This window comes from Pan paniscus, chromosome 5, assembly GCF_029289425.2.
Source record: "Pan paniscus chromosome 5, NHGRI_mPanPan1-v2.0_pri, whole genome shotgun sequence".
NCBI classification, from domain to species: Eukaryota; Metazoa; Chordata; class Mammalia; order Primates; family Hominidae; genus Pan; species Pan paniscus.
Window position 1 is genome coordinate 153,221,906 of NC_073254.2, and position 15,927 is coordinate 153,237,832.

Below are 15,927 nucleotides of genomic sequence, written 5' to 3' on the forward strand. Positions count from 1 at the left end.
AAGCATTGTAGATAATTCCCCACTCATTAAAAAATAAATTGTAACCATAAGTATTCAGGGTTGATACTGCTTTTGAATTGGACAGTGCTCGTATCAGTTGCATAAGACCAACCTAAAGTAGAGGATGAAATCTTTTTTCTGAACCTTTTTCAGAACGTAACTTAGTGAATATATTAAAACTAAACTTTCTTTGAATGGGAGTAATTTCTACGGATTAATCTGTAATCTCTTAGACCACACCTAAGGTAATGTAGAGGTTGTTGTATCATAGGCTTTGTGATTAGAGACCACTGGATTTGTCTTTGGAAAAGTCACTCATGATTCTTTGGGCTTTGGTTTCCTCATCTTTTATACCGGCTTAATAATGACCACCGTAGAGTTGTCATGGAAGTTAAATGAACTCATGTACCATAAGTGACCAATACAATGATTGACACTCAGTGATTTATCAATAAATTAAAACATTTATTATCAATATGACAGAGAAGGTGCCGCTAAAATAGATAATAGGTTTTTGGAAGAGGTGATTAAATGGATGCAAAATTTATGGATTGTTTATTCCGTCTACCTTTGCTGTGTCCCCTGGTTGTGGCATACACACGTGTGGGTATAAAATCGTAAATCCTATGTAGGTGCGTAATGCATGCACAGAAGGCTTAGACACGAAATGTCATTTCAGCAATGTGCCTAGAGAAGCTCTGACGCCGCCTTGGAAGTAAGTCGTTGCTGCCTGACCTTTGGGCGTCTGGGACGGATGCCTATACCTGCACCCAGCAGCACTGGAAGGGGCCCAGGCCCTTCCCAGCACAGCCTATCCCCAGACCGCTTAGTCCTTCATAACATATATCTCCACGGAAAAGGGTATTTCATCCCGTCAGAAAAAGCGCCCCAATCTGGTCTGGGTTGGTTTTTATTTCACGTTGTTGCAAGTAGGCGAAGTCCCTTCTGTCTCCTCCCTTGGGGTAAGTGGAAAGGAGTCCGGCAGGGGGCCCGCAGTGGCCTGCACAGGGGAACTGGGTAGCGAGAGAGTTCCAGGCAATTCCGGGGGCTGCCCCACAGAAGCAGGTGGGGATCGACAGTGGCTCTCCGGCCCAGGGAGGAGAGCGCGGTCGCGGGTCCCTCCCCTCAGCCTGGAGGCTGCAGCCGCTCGAGTCGGCCCGGGTGGGGGCGGGGTGGGGGCGGCGCGGAGGGCACGGAGATTACGGCGGCGCCACCCGGGACATCCAGGGCCCCGAGGCCCTGGGCGGTCCCCACGCGAGATCGCAAACCATGACAATAGGCAGTCACCCGAGGTCAAATAAAAACGGAGTGGGTCCCCCGCGCGCCACCGCTCCCCGCGTCCCTGGCGGCCTCCCCCGAGGCCCCCGGCGGCCTCACGAGCCCGCAGTAGCCGGTGGCGACGTCGCCCCCGCCCCACCTCCCTGCGCAAGTGCGAGGCTGCCCGCAGCGCGGCGCACGCTCCGGCCGTTCCCGGCTTCCGCGCAAAACTTCCATCCTGTCCACGTGAAGTTGTCGCTGCCTTAGAGAGGGGGAAAGAGCTGCGGGAAAAGCTGGGGAGTGACGACTGCGGCGGCTGGGCGCGCTCTCTCATTTTCTTTTCTTCTCCTTTCCCCCCTGTCGCAGTCCGGAGTTTTGGCTCCTCTCCTTTCCTCCTCCCCCTCGGAGCCGGCTTCTCCCTCCGCCCCGCTTCTCCCCCGCTTGTGTACGCTATTTGTTGTGGGGTGGCCGAAGGGGATGTCCTGTTTTCACCAGAGGCACAGCGCGAAGGGGAAACTTCGACACTGGAAGGAACGAGAATAAATACTTAATTACGGACGCACTGAACCGCGGCTGGGACAGACACTTCGGGAACCCGAGGCGGACCGGGCGACGAGGTGAGTGACCCCTTCTTCCAACCCCCGCCCCAGGGCTCCCGGGGGAGCCTGAGTTGAGAGAACCCCCAAACTTTCCGGGAAAGTGCGCGAGGCTCCGCCGGGGACGCCGAGCGCTGGGTACTGAGGACGCGCAGCTGGACGGTGCGTGGGCGCCTGCGTCCCCGGGGGGCGCTTGGAGGCCGGGTGCCCCACGCCTGAGGGCCCGGGCCGCTCGGACCGCAGCGGTGCTCTCTGCCCTAGAAGACGTCCCCAAGCCCCAAGGGTCCCTTCCGAGCCTGCCTGTCCCTTCCGGGGTCGGCGCGGAGCCTGCGCGTAACGGAGTTCATCCAGCAGTCCAGCGCGCGGCTTCTACCTGCACCCCGCCTCCACCTGGCAGAGGCGCGAGCATCGGGGTCTCCCCCACATCTTTCTTATGACGTGTATTACTTTCTGATGACCCCCTAGATGGTCCAGGCGCGAGGATGCTGACCCAGAGTCCTTCGGAGGGTCACAGGCACCTGGGCTTTCCCGGTGCCGGGTGCGTGTGTACTTTAAAGGCTCGCGTTCTAATCTCCAGGCACTGATCGGGCTTTTCAACTGCGGCGATCCCACTTTAATAGTTTTTATGTGGCGTGGACTGAATGTCTCCTGCAGTTTGCCAGGGTCGGTGAAATTAGAGGCGCCTTGTCAGAGCAGTCGCGTTCATTGGCTCGAGTAGCGGGTGCCATGGAAGGCTATAACTTCTCCAAAGGAAGGGACCTGGCTGGGTAGAGCAGGTTTTTCTCTCCTTCCAAGCCTGCTGGGTCTGGGGAGGCAGTGGAACTTGAAATGGCTCGGATTTTTAGCGTGGTGAAGCGAGGTTTGGAAGTAGACGTGTGTGTGCTTGTTTTATTCTGTGCCGCACAGCAACCCGAACTTTCGTTTGGTAGCACTTGAAAGAGTTTTCTCCCTTTGTTTGCGAGATTCTGAACAGCTCGGAGCGATTAGGGAATTTGCGGACCGAGTCCGGTGGCAGAGCTGGGGCGAAAGCAGAGAGCGCAATTTAATTTTTGTCATCTCTTCCCTGCTTGGGAGGATAGTGTTTCCCTTCACCACCACCCCTCTTTCTCCTTCCTATGAAGACAACGAATTTGCGCCTGGGGTGAGAGTGTGTGCGGGAGAGTGGTGTGGAGACTGTCCTCTCTCACCGCGTCTCCTGCGCCTCTCCCCGCCATCCCGAGCGGGCCTAGAGAATCATTCATGAATCTTAACCTGAGGGCAGGGGAGGAAGGTGCAGGTCCCTCTGCCCTTTCTGCCAAGGTGCAGAATAGCGCCCGGGCGTGTGTTTTGGTTCCAGAGCAGTTCCACGTGGAGCAACTTCGTGTGTGTGTGTGTGTGTGTGTGTATGTGTTGTGTACTTGATCTGTGAGGAGGTAACAGGAGTCCGGTGTTCAAACCCAGTGGGCCGTTGGCCATTAGTTTGCTTTCCTGGCTGTCATTACAGACACTTCCAAAATCTGATACCTAAGAGAACCAACAGGTTAGGTTTCACATTAAGGGCTCATACTTAACAGTTTTCTTTCTCCCTTACCCCTTTTGGCTTGGCACCCTGGGATCAACGTAATTGTTGGAGCGAAATACATCTCCTGGAATATGGCATTTTGTTCCTCTTCTCCTCTGTGGCCACTTTGTGAACCCTCGGGTGTTTGTCAGTTTCAGTGCGGGCTCCTGCGGGATTTAGGTGGGAGTCTTAGGAGCGTTTAACAACCGCGGGCTCCCCATCAACAGCTTCTGAAGTTTCACTTACACGTAGGTGACTGACAGGATTGAAAGTTGACGATGGTTTTTTTGTTTGTTGCGTTGTTTTTGTTTTTAAAACCTTAGGGAAAGGATTGTACTTGAATTCCTTTCCCGGGTACGGTTTGGTTTTAAGCAGAATCAGTGCCTTTTTTTTTTTTTTTTTTTTTTTTGTCTTTTAAAATATTATTGGCAAGCTTAAACCTGAAGAACCAAAAACTAGAGGGGGTGGGGAGAGAATCCCCCCCAAAAATATTTGATACGTGATACGGAGCGTTTTAGGAGACTGCATTCAAAGACATTTGTGTATTTTTAAAAATAACATTATCCCAAGAAACAAAAAGCAGTAGTAACAAGAGACAGATTGTTTTGTGTGGAGCAAGACTGCCAGAATCTGATTTTTATGGCAACAATATCGAAAGCAGACATAACTACACCCACATTTATTGTTATAAACCGTAAAAATAGTTTGTTCCACCTGATTAAAAGTTGTAAGTCATTCAAAGTTAAACCCGTATTTAGGAATGACTGTACAAGAATGTTAAAACCTTTGACAGCTACAGCTTTGAAAGCAACATAATTAGATTTGTTGAAAATGTCTCCTTTCTCTGATTATTAGGGATATGTACTTGTCTTTCATAATAAGTAAAGGTCTACAATCAATATGGTTTTCAAAAGCCTGTTTTCCTTTGTAAATTTCCTGAAAATAGTATGTTTCAATATTTAAAGACCATTGTAACTACCGGTTGGTTCACAATTATAACTAAAATAAGATTTACTCAGTTGTTTTCTTTTTATTAGTATTTATCGAATATTTGAAATTGAATTTCTCATTTCCAAAATAAAACGTCTCACATATATGTATGTATTCACAATTAACACTTCTTTTAAGTAGTAGGCTTAAGTTTTAAAATTTTTTAAATCTTAAGATTTGTATAAAAAGGAGTGATTGTATAAAAAGGAATAATAATTATTATTAATTGTTAAGAAAAATAGATGCTGAATTTCAGAGGGTTTCTAGAAGCTGGAGAAAAAAATTGCATAGAAGTTTCTTTTTTGACGGGTGACTGGCAGATGAGTTACTTGTCATTTTGCTATAATTTATTTTTTTTCTTTTAATAAGGCTCTTTGGGTTAAAAAAAAAAAAAGGAAAAACAAGTACTCCATTTCTAAGAGTTTCCTTTTTATTTATGTTGTACTTTGGGGTGTAAATAAATTTTACATAGCCACGGGAAGTAGAGTATCCAATTTCATGCTTTCAGTCTCTGTTGCAAGCTCTAAATGACTGATGTCGTGTCTAAAAATATATTTATATGGCTTGATATTTCATTTTAAAATTTTATGCACTGGAATTATATTTTTTAGGATTTTTAGAAAGATAGAATGACAGAAAGACCATGACTATTGTTATAAAAAGTTAGAATGTTAGGAAGTTCACATTCTAACTTTCAAATAATCAAACTTATTTTGCCCCACAAAAACTCACAGTTTTTATACAGACTTCAAGAAGAGGGGTGATAATCTTTTTCACTACTTAGTTAAGTGTTAAGTAATTTAAGAATGCAAGTATGTATTATGCTTTCTCATTATCATTTTTTTCTGTTAGGTAAATGCAAGAACACTGGACATTCTGTAAAAACAGGCCCCTCTTTATAAGGAGTTTATTCACCATAGTTCTGTATTGCAGCTGCTGATCATATTTCATGGAGCTGTTAAAGCACTTAAAACCTAAAATTAGGTACTGTCTGGTTGTAAATATTTCAGATCACTTATTTAAGAAATAAATAGAAAAGCGTGCTATCAAAAGTAGGAGACGTTTTGAATCCTCTCATTGAAGAGCTGAACAAACCTCTATCAAAACACCTTCTTCTTTTTTCAGTGAGAATATAATCTTGACAGTTTCTTTTTCTAAGTGGATATTATTCTTACATGTACTAAATGCTAAACTCTTATAACGTGCCTCCCTGTAGAGTATCTTAAACTAATTATATTCAGAAATAAGGTTGGGGGGATTTTATTACAATGGTTACTAGGTGAAGGAAATCAACACCAGGGGAATAGGGTGGCATTGCAGTGTACCTGCTTCTCTCATGAATTTTTCCTGCTAAACTAAGAAATGACATGCTGTTTCAGGCATTTGCCCTGGAGATGGGTGAGATGCAATATGTGTAATGCTGCATCTTATAGTTAGATGTGTTTTAATGAAGGGGACACTGCATAGTCATTAAATCATTTTTAGAGCCAAACTTGGCGTCATTTAGCTTGAACTTAAGTGGAAGAAAATGAACAAGAGTTACACATTCAAAAGAAGTACAAGCAACTTTGATTGCTTTTAAGAGGTTTGAAGACTTTGTAAACATTACTGTCACTCAATATTGCTTGTGGAGCTGTACATTAATATATGCTTTGGTGATATGTCATTTTACGCTTGAAATTTGTCATTCTTAGTGTTTCTCCATCCATCTTTTTATTAGTAAAGAGATACTGAAAATGAACACCACTATTCTTACTCCCCTAACCCCTTTCACACCTCCAGAAAAAGAGATGAAACTGATTAATTTAAAATAGAAACCATTTTGTGTTATCAAAACCACATTTATATAGTGATTTGAGACAGTTTCAGAGAGTGCACCTCTGAGTCTCACTGTAACCTTTTTTGTCATTGAAAGGTGCTAATTGATCTTAGGGTACTGACACAATAGTATAGTTTGATATTTGAAACCTTTCAGAGTTGGTCTGGCCCTTTTCTTACCCTGAGATTTCAGTGCATGGATGATGAAGAAAGACACCATTCTAAATTACCAGAAATTCTCATTTTTTTCCAATATGAAATGTTTTAATACAGCATGTTCATATTTTTAAAGCTTTTATTTACATACAGTAAGTAAATTTATTTTAACGTACTTTTGGACAGTAGGAGAAAGACCTATATGTTCTATCGTGTTAGAATTTTTTAGTTTTTTTTTTTTCTGCACAGGTAGTTTATTTAGGTTATAATTTTTAGGCAAAGTCTGATTCCTATTATCACATGAATATTTTCAAAGTGAAATTGCATTAAACCAATGTGGAATAGCTTTTGTATCACCAAGGCATATATTAATGTAGATGTCAAATATGAGAGCATATTTTCTTGAGTATATTTATATCCTAAAGTGTATTTTTAAATAAAAGTGGTCACTGTAGTCTTTAGATAATTACAATTTGGCTGTCATTATTACTATAATATTAATCACTATCACCATCATAACATCATAGCTAGCATTTACTCAGGAATTTCATGCAAAACACTGTTTTAAGCATTTATATGGATTAGCTAATTTTAATCTTCTTAACTATGCCGTAAATTAGGTAGTTTTGTTATTCCTATTTTACAGATAAGGAAGCTGAGACCCAGTCATGCAGCACAGTGGAGCCAGGATCCTAACTCCCCAGTATGAGGCCAGCACCCTTATCCTTAAGCGTGTGCTGGGCTCTTGCTTCCATCAGTCATATACCACCATTTTTAGGTGGTACCTGAACATTTCGTTTTAATAATACTTATATTTTATGTAAGGATAACTAGATATTAGAAAAATTTGTTAAATTTTGTATTAAACCTGTAACTTCATGGGCAATATTGTTTGAGACAAGACCAAAAAAAGTATTGAAGTCAAAGAAAAAAAATTAAGTATCTGAAGAAACGTATTAAGTAACAGTGAACAAGAATATGGCCTAAATAACCACAGTCATGAAGGCTGGACAGCAAATGACTGAATTTGGAGAAATGCTATATTTTGTAATGTTTCCCAATTATCAAGAACTTATGACCAGATCTTTTAAATATTTAACTAACATGTGGAATCTTCCTTTGCTTTTCAAGCCTTATCCAAATTGGTTAAATGTTATCAACTTTGTATTTTCTTTGTTTTTGTTTTTTGTTGTTTTAATGCTGGTTTTGAATCTCAAATCTGCACATTTATGTTGAACCAACTAATAAGGCTTGAAGAGTTAAAGAGTGCATGATGGACTTCTGGAGGCAGGTTTAAATTATAATGGAGCTGCCCATATTTTGGAAATACATTCAATTTATCTGGTTATCGCATGTGTAAGGTTTTCTGTAGGTAAATACTTTCGCTGTTAATAACCTGTTTTACAATTTTATAGTATTTTTCCACTGAAGCAGTGGTTTTCATTTTTTTATTTACTTATATACTCAGCCACGGATCCTTTCATTTAAATGGAAACTGATGATATGCCCAGTAGAGAAATGTGCCACTGCTCTAGGTGAAGCAGGATGTAGGTGGCCTGAGAATGACTCACCAACAGTACCCTCTCACGGTGGCCGCCGCCTCTGGAGTTCTCTCTGTCTTCAATGTATGGAAACTGCTGCAAAAAAATTCAAGTCTTCTGACAAAAGGGGTTAATTCAGAGTACCTGCTCTAACATGTTCATGTAGCATCACTAAAAAACAGACTGTCAGATACGGTAAAATATCTCCCAGTGTGATATATCAGCAGAAAGCTGTGTCTACTCTCCCTTCTATAATTTGAGTATCCGTATTAACCAGTCTTCAAATTCGATTTAGCACTGAGAAAATTAAAACTGATCAAAATGTTCCCTATGTGTAGTTACAGGTCTGAATGAGGCACAAAGGACTTGTACCTGCAAAGGTTGACTTTATTAATTAGAACATCTTTCCTCCTTTAAAGACTTTAAGAAGAAACACCAGCAGTGGCCTAACTTGACATGACTTTAGATTTTCACGTAAATTATTGCTACTATTTCTGTTATCCTTTCCCCCTTTCTTTTTAAAATGAAAGGGACATTTCTTGTGAAAGACTACAATTAAATCATAAAAATTTACATTCATGTGCCATTAAGTTTAATTCTACTCACAAAAGCAACAGTACAGAGTTTGAAATTCTATCCCTAATCAAGTAGGTGTACCACATACCGGGAGGGCTCATTATGCACAAGGTCATATATACAATTCACAGACCTCTGCATATACCCAACGGAGTGATCTATTCATTACATTTCACCTCTGACTTTGAACTCCCTAATGTTAAAAGATTTGAAAAGAACCGAATGTTCTGATTAAGAGATTGAATATTTCTAACTTAATGTTTTCAGTATGTTGAAAGTGATGATGACTTGGGGGAATCAGCAGATCTCTACATTACCTAATTCTTTTCTCTTACATTTGAATGCAAATGTATATTCACGTGCGGTTATGACTCAAGTCATTCTTGCTAAATTTAATGACGTTGTAGGTGAATCACATTCAGATTTCCTTTTGCAGGTTTTCCAGTAATCTAAAACAATGCTTCTAGTAGGTAACTTAAGCATGCAAACCTCAATAAACCTGTCAAGAACGCAATTCTACTGTTTTATTTTGTTTGTTTTTTGTTTTTGCATTAACTTTAGTTGATAAGATGATGGTACTGTTATTTTTCTTAGTTGACTCATGAAGAATTTTAATTTAGGTCTAGTTTTTTCCCTTAATTGTTGACTTTAGTTTTTAAAGGTTTCATTCATGAAAATGGTTAGCAAAGTTGTGGGTACTTGGTAAATGCTTGTTAAATGCTTTTTCCTTATCAGTGTTGCTGAAGACTTGCAAAAGTAGAGTGGGATGGATAGATTTCTTTTCTACTCTGCATGGCTTTGAAGACTTTGGAGCTTTTATTGTGTTCTTGTATTTTTACATACCATTCCCAGGAATATTTAGAGAGAGAATCATTGTAACCAAGGTCACAGGTCTAATCCTCAGGTATTCAAATTAGCTTTAGGTGGACAATTGTCCTATACACACTTGTTCGTATTAACGTTGTCATAACAAATATAGTTATAATATCTTGATGCCTCTCCTGGGGGCCCATTCTGGACTGTGTTGGAGCTGTCTCTAACACTCTCTCACATCCCTAATATATTCAACCACATTTGTTCATGATTTTTATGAGGTCCCTCCTGGACTTAAAATTCCTTAAAAAATTTGCCTGCTGCCTATAGGGCAAATTCCAAAATTCTCTGCAGGGAAGATAACCCTTCATACTGAGAACCTTGCTCAGGTTGCTCTTCTCATCTCTTACTCCCCACTCACAACAACTCTCTTTTCCAGCTGTATGGAAAACTGCAGTTCTCAAATACACCTTGGACATTTCCACTTCATTTCTTTGTGCGTGGAATGCTTTTTCTCTGGAAAACATCGCCCCTCTCCCCCTGCAAATATCTTTTCTACTGCTTTTTCAATACTTAAGGTGCAAAATGTTAGCTCCTCTGATAAGTTCCTCTGACCTCCAGAGTCTGAGTTGGACGTTTCTTTCTCGTTACTCCCAAAGCATCCAGCTTCTACATTTAACATAGCCCTTGCCACATTGAAATGTAATAGATTACATTAGTCTAAATCCTGCTTTAAGCTGAGAATTTACTGGAAGGATTAGCTGTATTTGTCATTTCTGTATTGCTAATGCACAGTGCACTGCTGGACATACAGTCAGTAGGTAGTTGTTATATTCCCATTGAATGAATGAGTAGAGGTACTGGGAATGAGAGCAGAGATTGTGACACTGAGCATCCCCTCCTTGAGACTGGGAACAGTGAGAAGGGCAGTGACCATTACAAGGTGGGACTACCTCAATAACAACCTCAGGGGGTTTTGGTATAAACCCAGTAGAATTGCAGCTGTGAATCCAGGCCTAGGTTATATGTATGTATACGTGAATGTAGAAATGTGTTTATTTCTTACCACTGGGAAGTCAGTGATCTGGTGGATAAGCCAAGGATCCTGAAAATCTCTGGAGATACGGTAATTTCATAGTACTTGAAATCTGAGAGACTCAGTTCTTATAGCACAGTGAGTAAGTAGAAAGAATATGGGGGCTGGGCGCGGTGGCTCACACTTGTAATCCCAGCACTTTGGGAGGCCGAGGAGGATGGATCACCTGAAGTCAGGAGTTCGAGACCAGCCTGACCAAAATGGCAAAACCCCGTCTCTACTAAAAATACAAAAATTAGCTGGGCGTGGTGGTAGGCGCCTGTAATCCCAGCTACTCGGGAGGCTGAGGCAGGAGAATCACTTGAACCCAGAAGGCAGAGGTTGCAGTGAGCTGAGATTGCACCATTGCACTCCAGCCTGGACAACAGAGTGAGACTCCATCTCAAAAATAAATAAATAAAAAAGAAGAAGAATATGGAGCCAGGCACTTGGGTTCAGACCTCAGCTCTAACATTGACGAGTTTGTAACATCAAACACATTACTGAAACAGATTTTGCTTCAGTTTCTCATGTGTAACAGAACATGCCTCATGGGGTTCTGATGAGAATTCAATGAGTAAATATATGTAAATATATTTAGAGTAGTGCTTGATATGAGTATCAGTTGTTATTACTATGATTGGGTATCTTTCATTAGATTACCCCCAAATGTTCCAGAGATATTTAGAGCTGAAGGTCTTTTTTGGGGGGCTATGGATTGGTGACCATAAATGGAGTGTCCAGTAGTCCAAGTATAAATTAGATACTGTGGGTCATCTTGGCAAATCTGAGGTGGTATTTGGAGCCTTAAGAGAAGACACTATAGGTGCTCAACAGTTGGCATTGGCCATTTATGTTGTGCAGTAATATTTCTTTTAGTAAATGTTTCCGCATACAGTAATCTAGATTGTTTTAGAGCTTTCATCTGTGTGGTTCCTTAACTACTTTAAGCAATTATAAGCACGTTGTATAATGGTAGTACTTTATAGCCAATATTTAAGTTTCCTCAGTTGCTTTTTTTTCAGCCGTAAGGTACCAATTATGAGAATTTGTATAATTTTCAATAGTCAGTGGGCCTGATGAACTCAATGTAAACTTTTTAAAAGGTAGCTTTACATATTGCTATGATTCTTACCTTTAGAGAGACAGTAGGAGGTAATTAGTACCTCTACTTACAGAATTTATCACTTGGTCCTTGGATTCAGATATAATGGCTATGTGGCAGGATGGGGCTGAAGGAAAAAGGAAAGTTAAAATATTAATTGTCAAGGTCTCATTTTTACAGCTTATCTGGAACTGCTACCAGGTGTATCTGTATAGTTTTAAAAATGATAATGTTGTACCTGAATTCTTCAGTATATTTAAATAAGAGTTTTTCAAGCTCTGGTTATTGACATTTTGGGCTGGATAATTTATTCAGGGGATACTGTCCTGTGCCTGGTAGGATGCTTAGTGGCATCGCTGGATGCCAGGGACCCTCCCTCCCCTGGTAATGATGGAGTCTCCAGACATTGTCAGGTGATCTCTGGGAGCAAAATTGCCTCTTCTTGAGAACCCATAACCTAAGCAGATCTTAATATCATTTGATATAGTCAAAAAACTCCCAGGGCTCTGCATAAGAGGATTATTCTATTTCCAGTCAAGTGTGGAGAATCCTAATACCTTCCTCCCAAGTTTAAACATGAAGTCAAACAATTCTCATTAGTCTGTGTTGATAGATTAACTTTGCACAGAGGGGATTTACAGATACGCTTCACACAGATTGACCATCTCCAGCATATTTTCCTTTTCTGGAAATAATATGTGAGTGGGAGTAACAGAATACCTGAGAGAGAGTATGTAGGAAGTAAATATTTATTTGAATCATCTATGTGTCTTTTCTTCCAGTTATTTGTCAGTAGATACTTTGGATTTATTTTTAAATAATGACCATTGCCTTTCCATTTCTGTGGGTAAATATTCAGTAATAAGAAACTTTTATTTTATTTAGTTTGTAGTGTTAGAAAAGGTAAAGTTACTGATAATCACAACTGCTCAAGATTAAAATACTTAGTGAGTTAAATTATTTGTTTATTTGTAATGAGAAATTTTCAAAAGAATTATGTGTAGCTTTCAGTTGTAACCGCAAGTTCAAGATCTTGAGTTAATAACATTTGTACAGCTAGAAGAAAGTAAAAATAAATATATTACATGTAAAAACTCTCTTTTGTGAATTCTCAGATCCAAACTTTTAAGTTCTCATTCTATGGGTTTGATGTTGACCAATACATTTTATCTATGAAATGATATATAATTGATGTAAGTAAATTCGACTGTTGTTTGGGCACCACCCTTACATAATTTAAGCATATATGAAACACATTTCAAAAATCACTTGAAAAGAACAAAATGGGAACAATAATGTTCACATAAAGTGAGAGAGGATAACTTTTCCCATATGAGTTTTGGGTTGAATTTCAAAATTATTCTGAAATATGAAACATTAATATTATAAATATATAATCAGACTAATTTTCTTAAGAGTTCTAAACAGTAGATAATTTTTATCTTATTAGAAATTGCAAAGATACTTGAAATTCCACACTTACGCATTGTCTAATTTAGTGGTTGTACTTTAATTGTATTAGGTAGATAATCATGGAAGCAGTCAGACTAACCTGGAGATTTCACATCATTTACTAATTGATGCCTAAGTAGGTAGGGTAGAGGTACTTGAAAACACACACACACACACACACACACACACACACACACACACATACATTCTCACTCTCTCTCTCTCTCACTTCCTTTGATTTGTGCTTTAATTTTGAAATGTGTGCTTAGGTGGCAAAGTGGCTGCAAATACAGCATACTGTGTTTGACCAAAATATTTTTCTGTTTCCTAGGTGGAGAAGGACCCTGCATAGCTCCTTGTTAGCAGAGAGATAAAGTGGGTGCTGGGCAACCCAATGACAGGTGGAGGCCGTTCTCGGGGAGTGTTGCGGAGAATTTGAGACAGGGGTTTAAATCACAGATAGTGGAGGAGAGTTCTGCTTCATTCATGGACAGGAAGTCCAAAGAAGGCACAGCGAACCACAGGTCCATCCAGGCACTTTATGCCAGATATTGAACGGGAAGCCTAGTAGCCCTTTAGTTACGGAGAACGGCCAAAAACCCAGAGGTTCTATTTTTCCAAATGAGCACTTCCTGGGTTCATAAATCAAGGAACCCCGCAGAGTATTCAAGTCACATATCTCCTTTCTCAGGTTGATTCTTTGTATAGTGGGTCCTAATGTGGTAAGACTTACTTATGAACGTTTTATTTCTTATAATGCCATCAGTCACTTCCTTTTTTCTCCCTGGCGTATTCTCACCACCCTTATCCTCCATGGCCCCAACTCCCTTAACCTACTTGCCTAGTGCTCTTTTGCTGCCTACCTGGACAAAATAATAATAATAATAATAATCTACTAATCTTTCAAGGCTTAGCTCAAATGTCACCTCCTCTGTGAAGCCTTCCTTAAGGCTCAGGCAGAATTAGTTCTTTTATCTGTGTAATACCATAGCACTTTTTTTGGACTGTTAATATAACAGCAGATTGTGTTGGGGCTCATTGTATGTGTCTGTCTTCTAGAGAGACTATGAACTCACAGAGGGGAGCGATCATATCTTTTTCCCTCCGTAGCCTCAACACCTGGAGATGTTGATGGAAATTAAGTGACTGCACTATTCCATGCATATCTTTAAAGGGCATTAGGTCCCAAACCAGACATCTGCAAAGGATGAATCCTGTTTACTTTTTGGAAAACTGGTTCTCTTTTGCTTGTGGTCATGAAAGCTAGTTTATTGGTTATTTTCTACTCCAACTTATTTAAAGCCTCATTTGTACCAAAGTATTACTGATTTTCTAGTGGAAAAAAAGGTATGTCCGGCGTACATTGGTATTTTCAATAAACTGACATTTAAAAGACAGATTTCTCGTTGAGGTTTATGGTCTTCATAATTCTAGTTTTCTCCAGAAACAAACCTTGATCTCTTTGGTTGCCTTCTGCTAAGATCAATTTCATGTTATTTTGAAGAATTTTTCACCCTCAGAATTATAGATTTCATTTGAGAGAAACCATGTTCTGTATTTGTTTGTGTCAGTGTTTCAAAATGTGAGGACCAAAAATCCCAGATATATCTATTAAAAATATATGTGGCCTTTTGGTGAGGGAAATTACATCTTTTTTTTCAGGCACAATTGAGGAAGTAAAAAAATTTTGTTTAGTTTTTAGTGGTTTGTTTTTAGGCATTTTCCATACAAAGATGAGCAAGACCCTTCAAAAACCACCAATTTGCTTATTTAGGGGGGAAAATCTTCCTATGTCCAGAAATAACATTAAATTAAGATTATTGTTCCCAATAGTTTCAAAAATTGTGGTTTTATTTTCTTGTATGAGTCATTTTTTAGCATAGTGCCGTACATGGTTGCACTACATCATGACAAAGCATATTTGCTCTATGTTTCAGTGGGTCATTTTATTTATCAGAGTCAGATGATCAGATCAGAAGAGAGATCTAGCCTAACCCTTCCATTTTGCAGATGAGATGTTGTATTATGTGACCTTAAGACCTTAAGTCATTTACTCAGAACAAAACAAAAAAAGAGAACTTCATGCTGGGGACACTTCATGCTCCCAACTCTACATCTTATCACTTTATTTTTATTTGTTTGTTTCTGATGAGGAGTTGAGAATGCTGGAATCAGACTACCTTTGTGTGTATCCAGGCTCTGCCACTCATCAGCGATGTGACTTTGGTCATGTAATTTTCTGAGTGGCTGTAAGCCATAGTTCCAGCACGTGTACATGGGGAATAATAACAGTACTCGCCTCATGGAGTTGTAAGGAATAATTGAATTCATGCAGGAAAGACATTTGGTTCAGTGCCTGGCCCACTATAAAAGCTCAGGTTATAGTTTGAATTGATATCTTTGAATAAAATGCTGAGTGTATTTGATATTCAGAGAGGGAAATTCATGCTGCTAAAGCAAGTTTTTTTTTAATCTGTTACTTAAAAAATACAAATAAGTCATACTTTGTATAACATATTAAAACAGAGATGATAGAGGTTGCTTTTGAGAGGAATGACCAGAGGGAGCAAGAGAGAGGCTTTGGAATGCTGATTATGTCTTTTATCTTGGTTTGGTTGCCGGTCATGTGAAAGTGTTTATTCAGTAAAAATTCATCAGTGATCAACTTTTGATTTATGTATTTGATTTTACTGTGCATATGTTATACTTTCTTAAAAAGTTTTAAAAATACGGATATATTTAAAGTAAAAAGTGGATTTACTCATTCTTATTCTCTGCAATCAGGATAAGTTGTTATACTTAGATGTGCATCTTTTCAGGCATTTTTTTTCTCTATATATGTAAATGTAGTAACTATGTGAGGATGTAATTTATTTTCATTTTACATTTTTAACTCCAATAGGATCATTGATTTCCTTAAAACTTGCTTTTGATCTGCTGAATCTTGAATATTTTTCCACATCAGTACATATAGTTTTGGGTGCTCCTATTTAATGTATGCAGATATT

General features: G+C 39.6%; 1 protein-coding gene across 10 annotated transcripts in view; it reads left to right on the forward strand.

Moving 5' to 3' along the window:
* The first annotated feature begins 872 nt into the window (after positions 1-872).
* The window catches only part of EYA4 (EYA transcriptional coactivator and phosphatase 4), a 289,717-nt gene continuing 274,662 nt past the window's right edge, over positions 873-15,927 (forward strand). For all 10 annotated transcript variants that reach the window (XM_034962872.3, XM_055114130.2, XM_057302596.2 and 7 more), the window contains exon 1: positions 873-1,874. The gene's annotated coding sequence lies outside the window, so the exon portion shown is untranslated. The remainder of the gene's footprint in view (positions 1,875-15,927) is intronic.